Genomic DNA, 21581 nt, shown 5'->3' on the forward strand with positions numbered 1-21581 from the left:
GAAGATGTTTAAGAGCTGGGCCAGGTCAGGGGCACCTGGGTGGCTCAGTCGGTTAAGCCTCTGACCCTTGGTTTCAGCTCAGGTTGTGATCTCATGGGTCTTGGGATCGTGCCCCATGGTGAACCCCATGTTGGGCTCCACGCTCAGTAGGGAGTCTGCTTGAGATTCTCTATCTCCCTCTCCCCTCCCCACTCTTGCCCCCCTGCCTCAAATAAATAAATAAATCTAAAAAAAAAAAAACAACGTTGGGCTGGGACAGGGTTGAGCTGATTGTTCATCTCTGAATATTGAAAGTCAATGACTTTGGTTTTGATTTTTTTCTTAAGGTGGGATTTTTGCCTGTTTCTCATTTGTTTTATGCACATGCGCATTGGAGAATTGGTCTGAAGCACCAGGACAAGCCATTACCTAGACTCCCGTGACCACTTATAAGGAAGTAGCTTCCCCAGGATGCCTCCCATCTCCACCTTGCAAAGTTGGCTCTCTGGTCCTAACACAGAGTCAGGAGAAGGAGGGAGGGAGAGTAGCCACTACTATTCACCTTGTTCATCGTCCCTCTCACTGCAACGTGAGCTCCACGTAGGCAGGATTGTCATCTGTTTTATATCCCACTACATGTATCCCCAGCACCCAGCTCAGTGCCCGGTACATAGCAGGCACTCAAAAAATATTGGGCCAATAAACGAACAAATGGGTTGTGAGCCTACTGTCTTGCTTTCTGATCAGAATGGCAGGATTCGGAGGACAGAGAGAAGGCAAGTGTGAAGCACTGTGCTGTGCTCTTTACATAAGATGGCTAATTGGTGGGAATTGACCTCAGCCAATTTGCTCATCCAACAGTCACAGGTTATTCTGGTAAGCATTAGTCACTCTTGGCCACTGAGGTGGATAAAAGTCATCAATTCCCTCTTTTCCAATCTCCCCCAACATACTACATAGTGAGATGGTGCATTAAATGAAAGCATATCCCAGACCAGACTAGATTCTTATAAAAGTATTAGCATGAATGGGACACCTGGGTGGCTCAGCCGTTAAGCGTCTGCCTTCGGCTCAGGTCATGATCCCAGGTCCTGGGATCGAGCCCCGCATTGGGCTCCCTGCTCAGTGGGAAGCCTGCTTCTCCCTCCCCCACTCCCCCTGCTTGTGTTCCCTCTCTTGCTGTCTCTCTCTGTCAAATAAATAAATAAAATCTTTTTTAAAAAAAATATTAGCATGATTAGCAGACAGGCACAAAACAGTCATATAGCTTGTTCTTGTCCTCAGGCTTTCTGACTTGACTTTGCCTGAGAAGCTCACTCAGAGGCTTTCCGGGGCATTCTGACCATTGGGTCAGCCAACCTTCTGAAAGCACTGTGGGCCAGAGCCCTCTGGGAACGGAGAGGCAGACACAAGACCAAACAGAGGTCAGGATGGGGATTTCACTCTGAAGATGCCAGGACCCTCCCTCTTCCTTCAAGCAAGGGCCATGGGACCTGCTAAAATTTTTAGCCAAGTTCACATCTTAAACAACAGTAATGTTACCAATGGAAAAAAAAAATTGTCTTGCATCCCAAAGAAGGTTCATGAACCTTCTGGTGTGTATTTTGTTAATGATACTTGACATGCTTAAACAGCCACCCCTGAGGTGGGGGACTCCTGATCCAGTTCTTCTCCCTCCACCCTGTACAGGAAAAAGTTAACTGACACAGAGGTGTAGGTTTCTTCTGAGGTACTGCAGCTAACCCCTAAGCCACCCAATTCTCAGTGCCTTTCTGGAGTAAAAGAAAGCCGAGCACAGTCTCATAAAGCACTTGCGACACGCTCAACCTTGTTCAAGGAGCTGTACCTTCATTTCACCTTCCCAACGACTCCACTGTTATTATACTGATTTTACAGATGAAGAAGCTAAGTGAAGTGAAATCACAACACATCCAAGGTCATGGTGCTGCTGCCAAGAGGTCAGGGCCAAGATTTAAACCCCCTGATGAGTTGCAGAGCCCACACTCTTGGCCACTATATTCTGCTACATCTCCTCCTGAGAATAAGAACTCTTGGAACATTACAAGTACTCGGAGTCCCCAAGTACTTCATTGCCCCTGTTCTGCTTTGAAGGCAAACGTGTTAGCTGACACCTGCCACGGAAGTTTCAGGCACAGAAGGTCCCAGAATGTGAACACGTTCGTGCGTGGCCTCCCACTCAGGAATCCTAAACCTGTCCTAGAGATCGCATTAGCTTTCTCAGCCCAAAGGGGAATTTGATTTTTGAGGCTCCGAAGAAGAAATAATATTCTTATGATTCCTTTACCACATTGGAAAGCAGAAAATTATTGATTAAAACTTCAGGTCTGCTAAATTTAGTGGCTACACTGTTAACATTGGGCGTCTTTGGATGGTAACAACTCCGAGGCAGCATTTACTCTTTCACACTGAGATTAGCTACCGGGAAGCATCAAGTGACTCATTACCGCTAAGGAGATAAGAAATATGAGTTTTGGATTCAGCAAGCCTGGGTTGGAAGCCCAGCTCTGGTGCTACATGTCCATCTGTGCAAGCTTCTTTACCTCTCTTAACCTCCCTTCTTCACTTATGAAATGGGAATATGTGTGCTTAGCCCATAACAGACCCTAATATACAGTAGTAATTATGACAATGTTAATTATCCCGAGGCTGTTTGCATTCATTTGAGCCTCCTGAGGACAAACTGCCTCCAAATCACAAAAGAAAAAAGGAACTCCCTGACTTTGCAAATTGGCCTCCCCAGAAAGCCACTCAGCACCTTGCTTATAGTGTACATATTTTGAGAACTCTGGTTATTGGTGTATAATCACTCAACTCACCAGGGCTGGAAGCTGATTTTTGCCCCAGGCAGGTTCTAGGTAACCTGCTTTATGTAATCAGACAGGACAAGCCAAACTCAGGTGGTTCTCTTTGACTGATCCTTCCATCTCATGGGAAGATGCCATTTTCAATAGCTAAAGGGCTGCTTCCTGTTCAGGACGCAGAACTAGAACCAGCAGGTGGAAATTTTCCAGGAATAGATACAGACTCAGTAGAATAGAAAATAGTGATCTCCATGTCGCTGGAAGCATTTGAGGAAGCTTGGTGATTATAGGCCAAGACTGGTAGGGAGGATATTCTTGCTTTAGACGGAACACAGGACGGGAAAATAATGATGACGAGAAGAGACATGAAAATCGTAGCTTCCATTTACTGAAGACATGTGCCAGCTGTATTCTAGGTGCTTCTCAGATTTTGGTTTCCTTAATCTTCACAGGAAGCTTTCCATCCAAAACCAAAGCTCAGAGAGGTTAAATTATCTACTGAATCTCATACAACTGGAATAATTAACACTGAGATTTGAATCCAGACATGTGCTATTATTTTATAATTTCAGATGGATAATATCTACTTGGTATAAAGTCACCCATGAGATGAGTGAGGCTGTTTATTGAAGATAAAAAATCAATATCTAAAGTTATGAATGACAGAATCATCTGATACCAGCCTCAACAACCAAATTACATTTTTATATTGTTTTTGGTGCACAGCATTGTAAGTGATGCAGGGTCTTCACTGTCCTCTTTGATATCTCTGGATACTCCTCAGTTGGACTAATTGAGGAGTCAGAGAGAAGATCAGGACATTTTGTTTGAAGTCTGAATCATTAACAGTATCTAACAACCACATGCCTGCTTTATCATAATACAGAAGTCAGACTAGAAGTTCCCAAAGCTTAAAGAAACTGCTAAAACAATCTATGATATGATATGATCATCACATGGCAGTTATTCAACAAATTCTCCTTCTGAGAGGTGATGGAACACAGTCAGTTAGGAGCATAAACTTTGACATGAAGTAATTCAGATCCACCAGTAACTAAGACATTGACCCTGAGTAAGGTGCTTATGCTCTTTGAAGTCTCAGCTTTACAAGTGAAGATTGTCATGAGCTGACCAAGCCAATCTGCTTGTTTACAGCTATGAAGTTCTTCTGAGAAGATAGAGGTAACCTCTCCTAGGTAGAAGTAGGTCTCACCTACGGTATTCTAGAAAAAGGAATTATGTTGCAGTGACCATGTTCTGCCATATGTGTAAGCGCTTACTAAGTAGTCATTCCATCTTATTTTGGGTAAGCTCAGGAAATGCCAACTCTCTGCCCTTTTAGACACTTGGAAAGCACCCTACATGAAATCTTCAATTCAGGCAGGGGCAGCCATATTCTGGCAGCAGGACTCAGCTAACCTAGTCAGTGAAGTGACCCAATCCTCCATTAAATGGCTATATCCAAAAGAAAGTAGAATTCTAAGTATAGGTTACCATTCAAAGGGTATGGGCTATTGGGCTAGCTAGCTTTTTCTCATTTTGTTTGTTGTTGTTGTTTTAAAGATTTATTTATTTGTTTTAGAAAGACAGAGAGAGAGAGAGAGAGAGAGAGAGAGAGTGCTCGCGCATGCGCACAAGTCAGGGGCAGGAAGAGAGGGAGAGAATCTTCAAGCAGACTCCCCGCTGAGCACAGAGTCCTACATAGGACTCAATTCCAGGACCCATGAGATCATGACCTGAGCCAAAATCAAGAGTCTGCACTTAACCACCTGAGCCACCCAGGCATCCCTGGGCTAGCTAGGTTCTTATTTCCTATTCATTCAAGGGCAGCAGTGCCTAGTCAATGTTTCCAGCAGGATCACTCATTCTTGAACACTATTCAATTCTCCAATGAAATGTCATTTCTAACACCCATTATGCTAATTAGAAAGCCTTCTGGTGTTGATCAGAAATAATAACTGTGGAGTTTGGGTTTTGAATTAGAGTCTTTAACATGCTAACTAACCCCACTGGATTATATATTTTCATTTAGGAACTAAAAACATTAATTAACACCCCCAAATAGATATTAAGGTTAACACATGCTACATTGAAATAGTTTAAAGTGAATTACAGGTAATGTAACAGGGGTAAAAGTAGCCCTTACAGGAATGTTTATGAGAATTAATAATAGCTAATATATATTGAATGCTTACCATGTGCCAAGTACTATACTTAATAGTTTATGTATATCTTCTCATTTATTCATCATAAAAACACTATGAGGAAGATATTATTAAATGACTTATGATTAAATAATCAAATAAGTAGTCAAATATTTATTTCACTGTCAGTCAAGTGTCTATTAGTCAATTAGGGTTATTCCTAGTGCATAATAAGCACATAGTAACTGGTAACTATTTTTATTCTGCAGGTCTGATTATTGTGTTAACCTATAGCACGCATTATTGCATGGTTTCCAATGTGTTGAATTTGGCATATTGCCCATTTGGATGTATGTGCAATTTTTTTTAAGTCCCAGGTGTACAAATATTTATAAATGAAGTTTGAACCAAACCTCTGTGAGGTCTCTGAAACATTTCCCTCCATGAGTTCCCCACTCGATGACCATTGGCCTAAATGACAAGCTGCTATCCAGGGGTCATCCCAGCATTAAGATTCTGTGATTCTATTATCACGAAGAGCAAAAATCTAAGATCTGCAGAAGCCCAACCTTCCAACCAATAAACAAAGCTCAGTTACTCTTTATTTTAAATTTCAATCAATGTAGAGAACATGATGAATACAATGAATCATTATGGCTGTCACTCACATTTTTCTTCTCATTGAATAAACATGATTATTTGCAGTTTGCTAGTCCTCTCTCTCTCTCTCTGTGCTTTATGGGTTCCTAGCTATCCACATAAGAGTAATTTCATAAAGTTCCCCGATCCATACTTTTCAAGGAGTCATATGCTCCTTACTCACAAGACTAGCCCAAGTATCACAATGCAAAGGACATGCTTTGGCACAGGGTTTCTAATTGCAGATCAGAAGCTTCCAGGTTTGAGGTCAGTCCTTTCAGTAGCCTCCTGATGGGCTGTATTTTCTTCCCTCCATTCTTTTTCTGGAGGTTTTCATTCTTCCCTTCTTGAATCAGGGTGGGCTACCAACGTAACAGGAGTGAGTAAAGCTGAGAGAAAGAACTTCCTCAGGGGAGTGTAGACATCAGTGTAAGAAGAAAAACAAGAGGGGGGGTGGGTGGCTTCAAAAAAAGCGCCACAGGATGTGCACTCTTCTGAAAGCGGAAGCATGTGACAAAATTTTTAAAAGGTCTGGCTTTATAGCTTGGGCTATGGAGGGAATTAAAAGCTAAAAGGCATGGACATTGTGACAAACTGGCTGGATGCAGAAGACACAGAGCCTGCAAAATGCTGAGGGCAAGTGGCACGTAGAAAAAGAAAAGCTAATTCAAAACCACAGATAAAATTACCTAGATGAAAAGAACAAGTGCCCTTCTTGAATTTTCAGAGGAAGGTTATAAAAATCACTTAATTTAAAATAAAGTGTACCTTTTGATGTGAAAATATGCAAACTCTGGGGCAAAGAAAGGTAATATAATTAATTTTTAGATCAGATTTTGAATGAAGGGGAATATTTTGCATCTGTTCGTCAAACTTGCAAACATTTACAAGTGATTAATGACCCCTAAACCCAATAAAGTCATTACCAGCCTACTTATAAAGACAATCACGGCCAAGATCCACAGTTAGTCAACCTAAAAATGAAAAAGACTGAATTAGCTAAACGCATTCAGATGATGGATTAAAAAGCAAAAAATAAAACCCCACCACTCTCATTAATGGAGAAATTAAAACTGCTACCCACTTCTGGAATTTTCTGTCACCTCAGGCCATCTCCCATCCCCCCACCCTGTCTTATCTGTTAATTGCCTTACTTAGATTACAAGGCACTGAGGCAGGACACATCTCATGTCTCCATTCCACTTTGAGCATTTCCTTGGTATTAAATGGAATATTGTCTGTGGTTCATTAGTTCATTCATCCAGCAAATGATTACTAAATGCACATGGACAGCAAAGCATTGATTTGGGGTTGCTAATAATACAAAGATTAAAAGACAAGATCCCTGCCCGTAGAGGAGTTAACAGTCCAGTGAGGGACACATACATAAAAGTGATTGCAATATAATATGCATAGTTCCATAAAAATAATCGCAATACAGAGGACCTTTGAAAAAGGAGACTGAATATATCTGGGGAGGAGGGTCAGCTTCCGCTGAGAGTTAATGGCTGAGGAGACATGTGCTGTGAGGACTGCAGGGTGCTGTGAACTGACCAAAGCCCATTGGGTTATATACAACTCTGAAATGCAGTTTGCTAAACAGTTGCTGCTGGAGAAGTGTGAGGCATGGAAGAGTGAGCTACTCCCCCAGTCTTGCTGCGACCATGAAGGCAAGCCTCAAAAAAAAAAAAAAAAATCTGCCAAACACACGGCATGTGCTAAAGGAATAGTCTCTCACTTACATGTAGAATCTAAAAAACAAAACAAAACAAACAAAAAACCCGAACTTATACAGAGAACAGATTGGTGGTTGCCAGAGGCAGGAAAGTGGGGGGGGGGGTGTAGATAAAATGGGTGAAGACGGTAAAAAGGTATTGAATTCCAATTATAAAATAAAGAAGTTTCGAGACGTAATATACAGCCTAGTGACTCTAGTTAATAATACTGCGTTGCATATTTGAAAGTTGCTAAGAGGATAGATCTTAAAAGTCCTCACGTAAGAAAAAAAAAAAGATTTTGTAACTATGTCAGGTGACAGATGTTAACTGGGCTTATTGTGGTGGTCATTTGCAATACATACAAAAATCGAATCATGATGTTGTATGCTTGAAACTAATATAATGGTACCTGTTAATTATACCTCCGTTATAAAATAAGGAAATATTCATTAACAAGGAAGCACAAAACATTTCCTGTCTTTCAGTTAAATAAAGTGGCAGCTTTCCATCCTTTTAGATGTTTTGTGTGCTAAAACCACCACTTGCATGAGAGTTACCGTTCAGGTAGACATCTTCCAGAGACAGGATTCTTCGAGCCTTTGAGTTGGCATCAGGTAGCCATAAATCCTGCTAAGCCAATGCCTGGACACGGGATCATTTAGGAATTCAGCTTCAAGTGTCATCCCCATACATGCAAGCTCCAGGCCCCCTAATGCCCTATACATGTCAGAGTGAAAAATGTCTCTGAAATGTTTTAGCCAATCCACATTTCCTTCATACTTTTAACTTGCACCCATGAGTCCATTTTCAATATTCATCCCGCTATTTAAGAAGCCATCAATTTCACCAATGAAAAAAACTGTTGGACATTCACGGTGCTAATTTGCACAGCCTCAAGGATTGACTGAGATCTAGCTACCAGGAGCACTTGGGGTGAACTCTCTAGAACTATACTGACCAGTATGATGGCCCTTAGCCGCATGGTGCTGTGGAGCACTTCAACTAGGCCAAACAGAGATGTTTCCTAAGTGTAAAATACACACCAGAATCGGAAGACTGAGTACAAGACACACTAAAAGAATCTTATTAATAACTTTACACTGGTTACATGTTGAAATCATATTTTGTATGTACTGGGTTAACTAAAAGATATGACCAAAATTAATTTCACCTGTTTCTTAACTTTTTAAAAGGGGCGCTTAGCAAAGTCAATATTAAATATGGGGCTTACATTATGTTTCTATTGGACAGAGTTGCTCCAGGGGTACAGAATATGGAATTCCAAATTAGAACGCCTTCTGATCTTCCCCAGACTGTGCGTTTCTGGTGCAAATGGCAACAGCCTGAGATATACCCACACGCAGCTTATGTGGCAAACTGTAAATGCCAAAGTGTTTTAAAGTAGATAGATTGGTTGGTTGATTGATTATCTAACAAGATATATAAAATCTATACTGACATGGAGACTTCTATTTTCTCTGGGGTAGACAGTAAAGAAATAAAAAACACCAGAAAATCGTAAGTGTTGTGCAGAATGTTAATACAGTGTGAGGTGTTACGGAGTGACTGGTAAGCTGGTCTAAGCTAGATAGTCAGAGAAGTCCTCTCTGAGGAGATCACAATTAAAATCATATCCAAATGACATGAAGGAACAAGCATGCCAAGATGGGGATGGGCAGAGGGGCAGAATGTTCCAGGCTCCGGACACTGCTAACACAGAAGCTCAAATGTGAGAATGGGCTTGGCTTGGAGAGAAAGCGAATAATGCATAAACTTTCTGTAGGAGATCTTTTTTTGTTGTTTTTTAAGATTCTCATTATTTATTTGTCAGAGAGAGAGAGAGAGAGCACAAGTAGGGCTGGGTGGCAGGCAGAGGGAGAAACAGGCTCCTCGCTGAACAAGGAGCCTGGCGCAGGACTCGATCCCAGGACCCCGGGATCTTGACCTGAGCTGAAGGCAGATGCTCAACCGACTGAGCCACCTAGGTCTCCCAATTCTCTAGGAGATCTTATGGAACACCATGGTCTTAATAAACAGAAAAGGAAAAGGAGCCCAGCGTCAAGCCCTGGAGAGCTCCTGCATTTAGAGCTTGAGTGAAGAAGGAGACATCCACAAAAGGGAAGGAAAATCAGGGAATTCAAAAGAAAAATGAGGAAGAGTGTGGTGTCACTGAGGCTGAGAGCTGAGACTGTTTCAAGAGGAGCCAGCAGTGTGGTGAAGGTGAATCACTGAAGGGTTAGGTAGGTTGAGGGCAGTGACCAGTGGATTTGACCGCATGGAGGCCATTGAGCATTTCACAAAAGCAGTCTCTGTTGGGCATTAGGAATGGAATCCATCAAGAATAGGTTGAGGAGACAATGTGAGGCAATAAACGGTAACAAAAGCTCTCGCCAGCCCTCTGGGAGTTTTTCTGTGATGGGAGAGGGCCATGTTGTGTCTGAGGAACAGTGGAGTCAGCTGAATATAGGTAATACTAAGTGTATTACTGCTGGCAGGGAAAGGGAGTGAATGTAGAGCCACAAGGTCACATGGCAAAGGGCACCTTGTGCTATAAAAAGAGGGGAGGGAAACTACTGAAGGGTATTGGGCAGAGGAGCATAGTGACCGGACAGGAGCAGAAAGGAGGATAGGAAGAAGAACAGTAGGATTCTTGATTAAAAGAGGCAGAGATGCCCTTCAACAGATGAATGGATAAAGAAGATGTGGTCCATATATACAATGGAATATTACTCAGCCATCAGAAAGGATGAATACCCAACTTTTACATCAACATGGATGGGACTGGAGGAGATTATGCTAAGTGAAAGAAGTCAAGGAGAGAAAGTCAATTATCATAAGGTTTCACTTATTTGTGGAACATAAGGAATAGCATGGAGGACATTAGGAGAAGGAAGGGAAAAATGAAGGGGGGAAATCAGTGGGGGAGACGAACCATGAGAGACTATGGACTCTGAGAAACAAACTGAGGGTTCTAGAGGGGAGGGGCGTGGGGGGATGGGTTAGCCCGGTGATGGGTATTAAGGAGGGCACATATTGAATGGAGCACTGGGTGTTATACGCAAACAATGGATCGTGGATCACTACATCAAAAACTAATGATGTACTGTATGGTAACTAACATAACATCATAAAATAAAATTTAAAAAAAAAGAGGCAGAGGGCTTCCATGTACAACCTCCTCATTGTTGTGGAAGTCAACAGGCCTTATGGAAAGTTCTCGAGGAATGTTGTTAAAGAGAGCCACCTATGCAGAAGTCCTTAGAAGACACAGGCCAATTCACCAAGAACCAATTTACTCACAGTCGATTCACCAAAATACAATTTGCCAAATGACCAATTCACTTCACTCACCAATTTTTTCAATTAACCAAAAAGTTTTTTTGGAATCTACTGAAAGCTAATTTACTAAGAGTCAAATTGCTAACAAAAAACTGCTGAATGGCCAGCTCAGCAAATTATCAATTTATCATCAGTTCTATATTAAAAAGTTTCTAGTGTAAATGGTAAAAATGGGCAAAGGATATGGAAAGGCAATTCACAGAAGGGAAAGTCCTAAGGGCTAAAAAGCATATAAAGAGATGTTCAGATTCACTAATAATCAAAGCAATGCAAATTTTAAAAACACTGAGATTCAACTTTACATACAGCAGGATGGCAAATACCATCTAGGAAGATAATACCAAATATTGGCAAATGACACAAGTAGGAATCTCTAGGCAACAGACTCGCTTAAAGTTAACATGCAAGGTATTTATTAGAAAGTGCTGGTGGTACCAATGGGTGGGGAGTTGCATTGCTGTCTCAAAGAAAGCCTCAGCCAGCCCCACAGGGAACACTGAACCTGGGCTGACCCCTCAGAGTCATACAAGGTCGCTCTTGTATGACCCAGGATGGAGGTAAGAGGACCAGTCATTTATATCCCCTCAATTGGATGATTGATCACTGGTAGTTTTTCCAGCTGAGAACATACCTAAAGAGGGCTGACTGCTGAGCTATATTCCAGCCCCATTTCCAACAGCTGGAGGACCAAGTTCCTCATTTCCCCGGGGCCGGGGGGCGGGGTATGTGTGTCTGAGAGTCATGCAAATGTCGGGTCGGATGTTATCTTTATTTTTCAAATTTCAATATTTTGTTCACCCGATTTTTCGCATTAGTTTTGATTTTTAAAAATACTGCATTAAAATATTATCTTAATTATTGTTTGTTGGCACTCCCTTAAATTTTGCCTCACTCACCTCACCCTAATCCCAGCCCTGCTTCCGGTGGTTGTGTAAACGAGTTAGCCAAGCAGGAAAGCAAGCTGGTAGTATTTAGGGACAGTGCAGGTGCATTTGCCCTATGATGCAGCAATCTGCCTCCTGGGTATACGCTCAGAGAAAATGATCTCATCCCTCTGTAAGGGCACATGTATGAGGGCGTGCAGCAGAAAATTGTTTAGGATAGAGGAGGGCTGGGGACAACCGAGAGGTCCATCACCAGGCTATGGTTAGTAAAATGAGCCAAATGTATCCTATGGAAATACCAAGCAGCAGTTGGATGCAATGAACCAAACGTGCAGGCCTCAACATGGATACGACTTTAAAACAGAGCAAGACACAGAAGGCGATAGACAACCCCATTGTATGTATGTAAATTAAAAACGTCCAAAACCATACTGAGGGTACATACGTTTTAAAGACACAGAACAAACACATCACAGTGAGTCCCCATGGGGGCAGGGAATGCGAGTGGATGTTGGAGATGAAGGGGGGATCTATACAATAAAATAAAACGTAAGAGTGACCTTGTATGGGTCAATGATGACAATGTTTTATGAGAATGGCTAACTCAATTTGCTATACTGTAAGAACCAAAATAAAAGAAAATATAATTAACTTTTTTAAATTTAATAACAAATTATGTTATATGAAGTGGTTTCAAATGCCGTTAGGGAATGTCCGCTTGCCGGTAAAGCTGTAGTTTAGATTTAGCTGTAGGTGCACCACAGCAAGCTCACCCGCCTGTTTTGCAACAGATTTGTCAATTCAACTCAGCTGAATTTCAATTATGTGTGTGACTCACATTTCAGACGCTAATCCCTTCTCAAGCATTTGAAATATACAAAAAAAATTATTTGAACTAGCTGATTTACAAATCTGTGAATTAAAAAAAGTATATAAAAGGCAATGAACTAGAATAAAATGTCTCAGAATAGAGAAACCTGTCCTACCATTCATAAAATCCTTCTCACTCAAAAAAACATGCTTTCTAATTTGAAATACCAATGAAATTCTCATTCCCCAAAGTCACTGACCCAAAACATAGAAAAGTCTGGAATATGTTTGGTCACAGAGATACAGCTAGACTAAACTAAAACTAGTTAAAATGAAACCAAAGTAAAACTTGAAACTCATCAACTAATACTTCATGAAAATCTTTTATATCTGCTAACAATATTTCTAGCCAAAAAAATTAACGTAAACATTATGAACAATTGAGAAACAGGTACATTGATAAACAGGGCAAATTCGTATGAAAATCTGGCTCATTGTTTGGAGACTTGCTCTTCAGTGAATTGACCTGGCGTATAAGGGACTCATCATTTCCTCTTTCCTCTTCACGTCTGCCTCTGACATTCATCAAAACTGTGGGCACTTGGATCAAAATGCTGGGGGGCGGGATTGGGGGAGGAGCAGTGAGACTGGCCCCAGATCTGTTCATATTCAAGGACAGCGGCAACTACCAAGTGGCAGAATTTCAATACATCCCCATCTCCCTGAACCTGATTGCAGGAAACCAAGTGGAAAAAATTAACCTTGGGCTGAATCCAGTCTGCTTGCAGCTGCAGCCCGAGTGGCCTTTTTAAAAGCACGCATGTGATCGTGCCACTCCCCAGCTTACCCCATTTCAAGGACTCAGGATCAAGTTCCAACGGCATCTCAGGGCTTACAAGGCCCCTCAAGACCGGCCTGCCTCTCTGACCTCAGCTGATGCCCCTCCTCCTCTCCACTCTTCTGTTCCCTAAGCTCCAGCTGTACTTAGCTCTCCATGTTTCCTAACTGCTACATGGACAGGAGGCTTTCCTTTATCCATGCTGTTCCCTCTGCTGGGAACACTTTCTTCCTATACCTCGCACCCTACAGGCCTGCCTAGCTAGCCTTCCATCCCCAAACACCTGCCAGCGCAACTTCATGGCTCCCATTGAATCCAACTTCCTTCAGGAAGACCTAAATTAAGAAAACTGCAACCAGTCCTACAGTCCTGGGGGACAATTATCCCTGGGTCTCTCCCATTTATGTACATCTTACAAGCAGAGGCACTTAGTGTCCTTTGTTCCATGCTAGCTCCTCAAGAATGTTCAGCCTAGGAGGCCAGAGATAGTGGCTCCTTCCAAAGCAAAGGGCAGTTATGCTCGCCATCCCTTATAAAATATTTGCGTTCCCTAAACTCAAGGCTCCTCTCCTCTGAGGCAGCCTACTACCTGTGCTTGCAGTGATCGGGGCCCATCCATGATGCCCCCACCTGGAGGCAGGCAGAGCTGACACAAATATGTTGCTCATACCACTTGCTGTGCAATGAGTACTGAAGTCCTTTGTCTCTGACTCAGGAGTCTCATGACTTCTGCCAGCATCCAGGAAACCATGACGGGCTTACTTGCTGACTAGCAAGAGGGGTAAGAACTCAAGCCCTTCTCAGTTCTTGACAGTAATAAACCAATGTTAATTTCCTGATTTAGATGGTTGTTCTGTAGTTCAATAGGATTATGTCCTTGTTTGCAGAAAACACACACTGAAGTCTTTAGGAGTGATGTGGCATCACGTGAGTGAGTTACTATTGCCGAACAATAAAGGTTCTATACTGCACTTGTGACTTTTCTGTATGTTTGAGATTGTTGCAATTTTTTTTTTTTAAGGTTCATCAGTGGGTTCAGGTGCTATTAGCCTGACCCATCCAAAGAAAAGTTCCCAAGCAACTCTTTTTTTTTTTTTTAGATATTCTTCATTTTTTAAAGCCATTCCAGGTTCTCAGCAAAAATTGAGCAGAAGGTATAGATTTCCCATATAGACTCTACCCCACATTTCCACAGACTCTCTCAATATCAACATCCTGCACCTGAGGGGTACATTTGTTATAATGGGTTAATGTACACTGACACACCATAATCTCCCAAAACCCATAGTTTACTTTAGGCTTCACTCTTGATGTTATATATTTTATGGGTTTGGATATGTATAATGTATAATGACATGTATCCACCATTATAGTATCATACAAAATAGTTTCACTGCCCTAAAAATCCTTTGCACTCAGCCTATTCATTCCCTACCCCACCCCACCTCCCAACCCCTGGCAACCACAGATCCTTTTTCTGTCTCCATGGTTTTGCCTTTTGCAGGATGTCATATATTTGGAATCACATGGTAAGTACACTTCCTAGATTGACTTCTTTCACTTAGTAATATGCATGTGAGAGTTCTTCATGTTTTTCTGTAGCTTGATAGCTCATTTCTTTTTAGTGCTAAATAATATTCCATTGTCTGGATATACCATGGTTTATTTTTCCATTCACCTACTGAAGGACATCTTGGTTGCTTCCCAATTTTGGCAATTATGAATAAAGCTGCTATAAACATTCATGTGCAAGTTCTTGTGTGGACATGAGTTTTCAACTAAATTGGGTAAATACCAAAAAGCACAATTGCTGTATCATATGGCAAGAATATGTTTAGTTTTGAAAGAAATTGCCAAGCTGTCTTCCAAAGTGGCTGTACCATTTTGCATTCCCACCAGCAATGGATGAGAGTTCCTGATGCTCCACATCCTCGCCAGCAGTTGATGTTGTCAGTGTTCTGGATTTTCGTTATCCTAATAGGCATATAGTAGTATCTCATGTTGTTTTCATTTACATTTCCCTCATGACATATAATGTGGAGCATCTTTTCACATACTTCTTTGCCACCTGTATATATTCTTTGGTGAAGTGTCTGTTCAGGTTTTCTGCTCACTTTTAAATTGGGTTGCTCTTTCTTATTGTTGAGTTTTAAGAATTCTTTGTATATTTTGCATAACAATCCTTTATCAGATATGGGGTGGGTTTTTTTTGTTTGTTTGTTTGCAAATATCTCCTCCCAGTCTGTGGCATATATCCTCATTTTCTTGACCATTAACTTTTTATTTAATAGTTTTGGCACTCATTGATGATTATTGCCTAGATTCATTATTTCATTAGAGATGCCAAGAATAATGATTTTCTAATTGTATTATTCCTTCTGAATTCTTCTATAAAAATTCTTCTATAAAAATTCTTCTTTAATGCTTCTATAAAAAAGAATATTTCCTCCTCAACTATTTGGTTTTCCTGAAATAAAGTTTATATAGGAAAAGTGGGGAAAAAAGTGTTTAATTCTGTCCCTTTATTTCCAAAGTACTGATTTATTGCTTTGGGAGTGAACAAGGAAATTTATTTTGATTATTTACTTCAGATGAGCTCATAATTTTTACAATTTAATGTTTTCAATCCATTGCAGTCATTATTCATTTTAGTGCTCAAATTGCCCATCTCAGACCATTGTAAGCACATTTACAATTAACCAAATGTCCCTTTGTCATGATTTTATTATTCTTTGATTGTTTCCTTGCTTTGGGCACAATAAGGTATTGCAGGTTCATCTTGGACAATTCTTGCCCAGATCTGAAATCAGCCATTTCTCCAAGGAGTTTGACTCCTTTTAGTAGAGAGTATTTAGAGGCTGAGATCTAAGAGCTACAGGTGTTTGTTGCTGCCATTTTATCATTAATCCCAACTTTTCAGTGGGCAGAGCTAGAACACATGCATGACATTAGGAGTTCATGCTGGTATTTACAAGGTTTACATAACTTCATTGATTTTATCCTTTTCCCCATATGCTGAAAACCTTGATTCCTAACATTCTGAACATATTTATTTATCTTCGACTACACTGTACTATACTTATAATTTACTACGGACATACTATAATGGTTTCAGAATAACAAAATTCCAGTAAAACACTAAGTCTTAGCAACACTAAGTCTACTGGATGCAGTTAAATATTTCTCTGTGGTTTTTATTTGTCTGTAGAATATATCTCACTGGAGATGTATAGTCAGAAGAGTTGTTTTTACAATTACTTGCTAGGGTGCCAAGCTACCTTGGTTTGCCCCAGACTTGGCGGGGGGGGGGGGGGTCCAGATCCATGTCAAAACCTGGACAGTCCTGGTCACACTAGGAGGGTTAGCCATCCTACTTGAAGGAAGAAATTCTCTAGTCTGTGTGGTTAACTACCAACTTGACACAGAGTTAATTTGTTTCGGATTGCTTTCAACTTTTGAGGAATTCCTTTTTAAATTTATTTTCTTATGTAAAACATTTACATTGTTCCCATGCCAAAAGCCATCCACGTGAGGAGGCACGGAGAAGCCTAGCTTCCATCTCTGTCCCCTCCACGTTATCCCCCCTCTCTCCTTAGAGGTACCATTTTCATTAGTTTTCTTATTTATTCTACCACTGTTTCTTTTTTGAAAATAAAAGCAATTACATACATGTAGTGATATCTCCCTTTCTTAGACAAAAAATAACATTCTATAAACACTATCTTCATACACTGTTTTTTAAGGTTTCTCAGATTGGCACTTAATTTAGAACCACAAAACCATAGACCTACACAATCACACCTATCAGCCTCAGAATGACCTTAAACCTAAAATTCCAGAACTGGGGGGGTGGGGTGGGGGGAAATCCGACAAGCCAGGGACAGATGGTATGAAGATGCCAGATTAATTAGGATAGAACATTCCAAATTTTCTCTCCTCACCACATCCCTCACATTACCTATTGAACCCCAAATAGCTTTTTTAAAATTGTTGCTGAGCTCAAGCCCAGGACATGTGGAGATTTAGTGTAATGACGAGTCTTGGATGGTGAGAGGAATTGCTTTCAGCTCCCAGCTGCTGAGGACAGGAAACGGGTGATGAGGGCAGCAGGAGGGGCCCTCTCCTTTGGTTCGGTGGCGCAGTGCGGGTGTGCAAAGTGAAATGCACGCAGGCTGCTCAACCTTCTGGTGCGACGGGGCACATGGAAGGAGTCAGGAGCGTGTGTGAGCTACTTGCTTGGCTGTGTGCCATGACACACAGGAGCTCTTCGTACCGTGTGTGCTTGGTAACGTGACAGGAAAAAGATTTGGGGGGCTGGGAAAAGAGTCACTTGTGAGATCTAGTGATTTCCTTGAGTGTAAGACAGGAACAGTCTCCTGTGTTTTATTTGTGAGGAGCCAAGCTCACCTCTTGGCAAAATGGTCCCGGTAGCCTTTACACTGAGCACAGGCCATCTGTGGTTTCCAGAGTATTCTAGGTGAGGCTGCCATGATTTGGAGGCCAAATCAGTGGCTACCTACCTGGTGTGATTGAAGGACAGCCACAAGCTGCCCCTGACCTCTCTCACACTTCCTTCCCCCCGCCCCCAGGCCTCCTACCCTCCCCCCTCCTTCTATCTGGGGAGTACACACTCCCCTGAGCTCTTTTTGACAATAAAAGGAAGATATCATCTCCTGAAGGTCATCCTTTAAATACACTTTTGCCAGTAGGAGAAGGAGATAGGATAGGAAATTCAGTAGACAATTCAGTAGACAATTTCAGTAGACAATTTAGATTCATGGACAAGGTAGAAGAGCAAAGTGGTTAGAGCAAGGCCCCTGGAGACCGACCACATAGATCTGAATCCTGGCTCAACTATTCTCTGTAGGGACCTTGGCATCTACCCCCTTCGCTCTATGCCTCAGTTTCTCACCTGCAAAACAGAAAAAAAACAAGGGTTTTTCCTAATTCATAAAATTGTTATGCACCTCTAATGGGTTGAAATGTGACCCCCAAAAGCCATGTTCACCTAGAACCTCAGAAGGTAGCCTTCTTTGGAATAAGAGTCTTTGCAGATGTAATGAAGTTAAGGATCTGGAGGTGAGATCATCCTGGATTTAGGGTGGGCCTTAAATACAATAACTATTGTCCCTACAAGAAGAAGGGGAGGGAGATGTGAGAAAGGAGAAACAGCACATGAGGACGGACTTAAGATTGGAGTGTTGCACCTCCTGGCCAAGGAACGCCAAGAACCACCAGCAACCACCAGAAGCACAGAGCTGTGGAACAGATTCTCCCTCCAGAAGAAAACAACCCTGCCGACACCTTGGCTTTGGTATACTGGCCATCAGCTCTGTGAGAAAGTAAATTTCTATTGTTTTAAACCAAGTTGATGGTAATTTGTTACAACAGCCCTAGGAAATAGCCTTAACAGCAACAAAACCTGTGCATTGGTGCACGTAGTAGCAACTCAATAAATACTAGCAGGGATTATTGAACTCAGTTGGAGAAGGAGGATGGGCTGAGAAGAGGGTATGTCAGCTGAACAATGATGGCAGAGGCAGAAAGCAAAGACCAGGTAGGAAAGACACACTTGCCTAACTTTTCCGGTTTTCCTAAGATTACGCATTGATCATCTGCTGTCACTCAGGGATGCAAAGGAGAACACGGTCCGATTCTTGGCTGCAAGGAGCGTATCATCTAATGGGCAAAAAGCACACAGACAGAATATCCCACTAGGTGAGGCTGTCGTCTATGACTCTAGTGTAGACGTGCTGATTAAGTCCAGAATGATGGAATCCGACGCAGCTGGGTTGGAGTTCCTCATCCCTGCCTTCCTAGCTGATGAACTTGGGTAAATTACTCAACATCTATGTATCTCGGTGTCCTCATGTGTAAAATAAGCTGCAGCATATCTGCTTCTTGGGTTTTTAAGTGAGAAAACATATTTAAAGGCCCCTAGCGGGATGTTTGGCATGTGGAGATATTAAAAAACATAGTTACTTTGACTCCCCATTATCCATATTCTTATGGGAGACCCAAGAGAAGCTTCACACTTAATGTGCCCCAAAGTGACCTCATTTAAGCCCTCCTCCCTGCCAAAAGTGTCCTTTCCCTAAATTCCCTGATCCAGTTAATGGCATTACCACCCCACTCAGTCTCCTAGAAGTTATCTTAGGTGCCTCCCTCTTCTTGGCCCTTGCATCCAGATGATCACAAGATCCTGCTGATTTTACCGAGAGCTCTCAGCTCTACCACTTTCTGGCCAGCTCTGCTGCTAGTGCCTTCGTTTGGGCAGGGAGCATTCCTCAGTATCGTTCCCATGGTCTCCCCGCTCTCCCCTAACAACCACACCTTGGCCCCCGCCCCTAGTCCTTCCTGTGCACCACCACAGAAGCCATATTCTTCATGTCCGATCTTGTTGTTCTGCTGGCTTCAATCTTCCCGTGGCTCCTGATAATAACCTAGTTGGAGCAGAGGTCAGGACCGGCCCTCACGCTGAGAACACGGGGACCCAGGGGTCTTAAAGTCTGATGTGCTAAATCCCAGACACCCACGTGCTCAGAGAGATAGGAGATGAGGGACCGAAGGTAAAACAGGGCAGCCAGACTCAGACTCCCTGTCTTCCGCCTGCGGGGCTGAGTCTTGAATTCACTGTGGAAATGGTGCTGGAGGAAGGTTCAAGCAAGAGTACCCTCTACTCTCTGAATCGGAGACCGAGATCCACAGGGTCAGGCTTAAATGAAATGAGCAGGGGAGATTTCCAAAGTTAGAAGGCTGCCGTGATCTTCCCAATTTTCCGAAGCCTTGGGTTTCAGTAGGACAACTATTTATGAGTTGTCAGCTGCAACAGCTATACGTGTAGTGAGAGGTGAGAAAATATTTATTTTCTTGCCATTCTCCCACCTTCCCTGAGTGGGACACTCCAGCCATAGTTCTTGAAGTTTTACAAACACACCACACTGTTTTATGCCTCAGGACCTTTGCATGTGCTTATTTTTTTAATTTGGGATTGTCTTTCCCCATGAGTGTGTAAGTTCCAATGAGAGCAGGCCTCGAATAGTACCTAATCATAGTAGGTGCTTCACAAATATGCACTGAAAGTATGATGCTGTTCCTTATGCTTTTGCCCCTTGTCTGCCTGGGAAACTCCTATTTATCCTTCAAGACTCAGTTTCTAGATTGCCTCCGACAAATTTCCCTGTTCCCGCCTCACCCCCACCCCTCCTAACTCCCTCTGTCTCGTGGACCCTTTGAGTTTCTTCAACATTTCTCTAGGATTGCTCCTGTCCTGCCATTCATGACGGTGTCTTCACAAGCCTGTCTCTGCCAGGAGACCGTGAGTCAGCTGCCAAGTCTTGCTGACTGAGGGCACCAGTACCTAGCACGGGGATAGCCACTGAGCCCTGTTCACAGTGAATGTTTGGGACAAGAGAAAGGGGAGCCCCCAGCTCTGCGTGGAGGGCACAGGGAGGTGGGGTCAGAGGAGGATCGCCAGAAGAGAGAAGGTTGGCAGGAGAGAAGTCGGAGATGAGCCTTCCAGGGAAACAAAAGGACATTCGAAGAAAGAAAAAGGAGCCCTCTGAGTTCTCCACCTGGAGCCAGCAGCTGTCCCCAGCAGGCCCCTCTTCAAAGCCTGGGTCAGAAGGGTGAACCAAGAACACGCAAATTGCTATTCCAGTGGCAGTTTTGCCTGCAAGCAATTTCTGAGACCACACAATAGAAGTTTTCAAATAGATGGTTTCGAGTATCCACAGTGTAATGAGATCAAGACTCCAAGACTGCCAGCATGTAACACAATGGGAAAAATATCGTTTATGGCAGGCTCATGCATCCTATTTGCATAAAACTTACAAACCCGAGAGCATACGCTCCCTGTGCAGTGAAAAACCAAAAGACCTCTCCTAGTTTTTGTTTTTCTCTGGGTGGTGGCACCGATCAGGTGAGTAAGCCTTCATGCGGAGAGATTGTTCTAATGCCGGGAAGCTACTTGTAATGGATTCCGAAATATACGAATGCATTCATTCAGACATTTCTTCTGTTGCTCTGTTACAGGAAATAAAGCCTTTCCACTTAAACTGTTTTACAAGCCTTAAATCCCTGCATACCCGCCGTCACACCCTCCACGCCCCGCCTGCATACCCACCCACCCAGACACACAATGTACACACTCTTACCTATGCATCGGGCACCTCCAGAGTTTGCATGCAGCGACGCAACCCGGCTCGGGTGCTGCTGGTTTTCTAGAACACTCGTTCTCTCCGGCTGCTCTTGAAGCTCACAAAGGCACATGCATGGCGTTTGTTTAGAGGAAAAACAGCCTTCACAAGGTCAGGTGGCATTTTTCATAGATAAATAGAGAGAGTTGAATTATATGAAGTCTGAAGTCCTTTCTAACATTTGAGAGTTCTCAAATTTCCTCCCATCCC

This window comes from Phoca vitulina, unplaced genomic scaffold (genome assembly GCF_004348235.1).
Source record: "Phoca vitulina isolate PV1807 unplaced genomic scaffold, GSC_HSeal_1.0 scaffold3, whole genome shotgun sequence".
Taxonomy (NCBI): domain Eukaryota; kingdom Metazoa; phylum Chordata; class Mammalia; order Carnivora; family Phocidae; genus Phoca; species Phoca vitulina.